Genomic DNA, 5,000 nt, shown 5'->3' on the forward strand with positions numbered 1-5,000 from the left:
GCAACAATCCCTTGCTCCACAATAGCTGATGCACCACACTGTGGAAACGATGTTGAATCTCTTGTGGTTGAGATTCAGCTGGCCAGGGGTCCCCTCAAGCTGTACAATGAGTACGGCAGCCCATTCTGTAGGAGTTTAGACATCTACCAGGTCTGTGCTATTGCAGCACAAAACCGAGTGATCATAGGGGGAGACTTCAATGCACACCATCCCATCCTTCTCCCTGCAGGGCACCGGATGCGTCAGGCTATCACATAGCAAATGTGCTTGAGACATTCCCTGAGATCGCTCTCCTCAATACCCAAGAGTCAACACGCATGTCAGAGGACAGGTCCTAGATCTCACCTTAGTCACTGCGGCTTTGGTTCAGATGATGCGTCAATTAGACTGTCACAAGTAACCACTATGGCACTGTTAATACCCTCATGGATGCTGGCCCAGCCCAAATGCCACAACCAAATCCAAGATGGAAAACAGGCAAGGCCAACTGGCATGCCTTTCAGAATGTGTTGGCCCATTGTCTTAGATGCAATGAACAGAGTGAAAATGTGGAAGTACTTAAAGCCAGACTTATCAGTACCATAAATCAAGCAGCCTCACAGACCATACATAAAACTCTGCCTTGGGCCAAGAGTTACAAAGATGCATGGTACTTTAATGACAGTAAACATGTGCAGAAAACAATTCCGAAGGCAAAGAACCCCTGACAACCTAGCCCTCCCAAGGGAAGCTGTCAGGGATGCCAATGAAACTCCCAACAGAGTCAGGCAAGAAAAGTGGCTGGAATGGTGTGTCTTTTGACTATTGAACCACCACAACAGAATTGTGGCAGTGGCTCAGGTGAGCTACCAGCTGTTTCAGCCCCGAGGTGCAGAGGCAAAGACTAGTGCAAGAGTTCTCTGAAAGAACAAGCAGTAAACATCTGCCACCAAGTTGGGGGAAAACCAAAGAACGCCTACAACCATGGTAACCCTCTTCCAGCTCTGGGGTAGTGTGGAAGTTTCCCAAGATTTTGCTCATATTAGAGAAAGGGCAGCTAAAACCGGGTAACTCGGATGTTCTGATGGGATCTCGTACCCCATCATTTCCCATCTAGGACTGGCAGGTGACCCTTGCACTCCTGCAACCTCATAAACAAGTCTTGGGAAATTTCCACACTACCCCAGAGCTGGAAGAGGTTACCATATTTCCCCAAACCCAAAACCAAAGGAGCTAGGGAAGTACCACCCCATCTCCTCAGCTGTCTGGGCCGAGAAAATGGTACTAAGCCGACCCCCAAGGGAAAAAAATGGGACCCCTACATGAAACCCCCATGGGTTCACAAAGGCATGAGCACGGCACACAGCATAGCCATATTCTTAAGCACAATTAGCACGGCACATCTGGGGTAGTATTCCTAGACCTGGAAAAAGCTTTTGAAAAGTCCTCTTGCCATTCGGAGATCCTGACCCAAAGGGAATCAGAGGAAAACTCTTGGCTTGGATAGGTGACTATTTCAGGAACAGAAGAGCCAGGTTTTTTAGGATAGGACTAAAGATCTTAGCACCCAAAATCAAAGCCATGGCTCTGAGACAAATGTTCAAGGCACAAGTCGGAAAATCCGGGTTAGGTCTTCCAGTACCTTGAGTAAGGACTGAACATACTTTTCAGAAGGAGGTCCAGTACCTGGTTTTGACCGAACCAAAACAAACTGCCCGTCATGAGAGCAAATGACTGGGAGACATATAGAAGCCAGACACAAAGTACTAGATCATTCTATGTACATGCCATCCGGACCCATTATGGACTGTCACCCTGATTTGCCAAAGACAAAAATTTAAAAGAAAATAGGGGACAGTTCAAAATAAAACTGCTAGGCTCATCTACAAAGCCTTAGGTGGACAAAGATCATCAAACCTCCTCATGGAGGCAAACCTTTTTCCCCTGGACTCACGAACTGATCTAATGGCAGCACAATTCCTTTCAAAGATCATCCAGGCTCCCAGGAACACAAACCTGATACAAAAAATACTCGACGCCTAGAAAAAGATAAAGAAACTCCTTTGCAAACAACTCCTGGCTGTCTCACATAGCCAGGGGTTCAAGTACTTGCCAAGGACATTGACTCCCCCACCCTGAATTTATTGATCCCTTTAAACCACACTGCAGGCGCCGGCTTTGCAGCAAGTGATGCTACACAATCCATGAGGGTAACAGACCCAGCCTCCTCGTACAGGCAGAGGCAGTTGGGAGCCCAGGCCCATGCGTCCTTGAGGGGAAAGGGCACGTGGTCATACATACAAACTCCAGTCATTTACATCAACACAGCCTACCCTAAGACAACATCTACCTCCTGACCACTGTGATTACCATAGCGCAGAGTATTCTTTGCTGAGGGTAAAGAATAATCCAAAATTGGGTCCTCACCACATAGCAAGCTTGTTTTCCTTGATGCCGTGAACAGCCTAACCACATTGGCATGGGTAATGCCCTCAAATCCCATGATCAAATAACCAGCCGAAAAATCTTAAGGCAGAAGTGTAATTGTCACAGCTCGTGCCTACCTCCTCAGGTTCACAGAGAAAAACAAGATCCTCCCCCTCGGTCAGATGGTACTCAGACACCACATAAAAAATCGTCGAAGCCGTTTCGAATTTAGCAAATGCCTTGATATTATTATTCATATCACATACTTTCTTTGTTTTTTTACATCTTTATTATAACTAACTAAAGCTGCAGCATGAGAAATATAAAAGTGAAAGCAAATAAAATACAACAATATATACCTACAAATGATCGCTGTTAACATTTCTATAAAATCAGTCTTAAGAAAATTGCTGGATCGAGTTTTTGCTCAGTTTGCTACCATTTTCTATTACTCTCTTCACCCACCTACCATTCTCTATTCTTCTTGTATATACCTTGTGAGTACCTATAAAAGGTGTCCTGAAGACCTTAACACGCCAGTAGGAAAGACATAAGAGGATTTATATAATTTTTCTCTCATCTGATAACCGTATTTTTTTTTTTTTTTGTCGACATTCCTGAACAGTGTTTACATCCAGCCATGGCAAACTACCGCTATTTGACCGCCAAACTGCCAGTGTAGACCTCTACTACTACCACCGCTCCTTCCCCAGGGATCGCTATTCCTCTGTGCTACATCTTACTTTCTTGACTTCGTGTCATAGTTTATTTGTTCTTTTTTCTTTATCTCCCCCCCCCCTCTCTACTGTTTGTGATCACCAACCATTCCCCTAGTATACACATCCCCCGCCCCCAATCTCCAGAATAACTCTCCCGCTATGATCATGATGACAATAGGGACCTCCACACCAACGCCCACAAGAATCCCTGCTCTCCCGACTGTTCCCACCCGAGTTGTGTTGATCCATCGCAGCCTTTCCACTGCTCTCAGTGCAGCATCTAAGGGATCTGCGAGGGATCACTTAGAGTGGGATCGCCTTCTCTATCTCTTGGGAACGAATTCACAAAACAAGAGGATTTTATACAATGATAATCCAGATATCTCTACTATATCAAAATAGTCAGCAGCTCCTCAATTTCGGGAAGCCAGTCCTCCCTCTGGCTGATCTTCCTGATGACCATGCTGTTGTGCTGGACTTATTGCAGACTCTTTTGCCTTCAGTGAAAATCGAAGGCTCTAACTCAAAGCCTGACAGGATCTCCACTGGTTTTTTCAACACAAACACGCAAGATCCACATTCTGGATTTGTGGGATCATACTTCTGTCGGTAAAAAGATCCTGATGAAAAGATCACAGTTGCCGTCCACCTCCCATGAATCAGAGACGGGACAAGACACTCGTCAGCAATTTCAGGAGGATGGAAAGTGGCAGAGCCTAGCCTCCTGTATGCTCACTCACAAACGGGAGACATGAAAGCCAGAACTGCCCAGTAGGCCTCCTGCGACTTCTGGCAGGGCTGTGGCATCAACTCCTGTTCGTTCTTGTCACATCCCAACTTTAACAGCCACCAAGGCCAGTGTACTAAATAGCTTCACCGATTCCAACCCCTCAAATACAGGGACACCTCTCAGTTCTTCCTGCTAATGTCAGCGGCCTCCGGACCATATTGGTGAGGCTTGACTCATGTGGCCCACTGACATCAGTGCCGACCATAGTGGCTACTGAACCTTCCTTTAATACAGGGTAAAACTGGCTTTTGGTAATATATGAGCCTCTCTGAAAGCTTTATTTTTGAAGGTCCTGCTTAAGTCCAACGAGTCTCTAGCACTTTGGCGCTCGCCTACATGCAGCAGCGCAGGCAGGACACCGATGGACTACCTACAGAAACACAGGCTCGCAACTGTCAGCATCTCTTATTAATTGGGGACCTTAATCACCATCTCATCAGTCACCCATATGAGACCTTGTCGCAGTTCACAGGTTGACAGATTACATTGTTTCCCTCCGACACACGACCATCCTTGGTAGATCACTCGACCCTGTTATATCGGATCTAATTGAGGACTTTATCTCCTCTCATCGCTCTGCAAAATAAGAACACCATATCACCTAGCCATTATATTTGCCTCGCTCCCTAGCTGCAAAAGGCGACAGAAAAATGCTTTGGAACCACACAATCTAGCCAGGTAATGAAGGCAGTTCAAGACTGGATGTAAACGACCAAGGCATCCTCCATCATACGATCATCCTACCTTGGCCGAACACAGGGAATACATCCCTTCCGGATACACATCACAAAACCAGAGGATTAAGCTTGGCTTGCTACAATGTCATCAAGCGTCCAAAAAAGAAATACGGATTAGGCAGAGCTCATTCCACAAGACAATAAAATCCTTACAACAATGCCTTTAAAAGAAATAACAGCCCGTGCAAATGGGCCCGCAACAGATGGCAATAGGACTGAAGATGAAACTGACAACTTTTGGGCATGCAGCACCGTGGTTTTCTTGTCAAGGACCCCATAGGGGAACCCGGAATCCCACAATACCTCCACTAACGAATTCCGATGGAACAACTGCTTCAAATATAATGT

Source organism: Penaeus monodon, chromosome 26, assembly GCF_015228065.2.
Source record: "Penaeus monodon isolate SGIC_2016 chromosome 26, NSTDA_Pmon_1, whole genome shotgun sequence".
Classification (NCBI taxonomy): Eukaryota; Metazoa; Arthropoda; class Malacostraca; order Decapoda; family Penaeidae; genus Penaeus; species Penaeus monodon.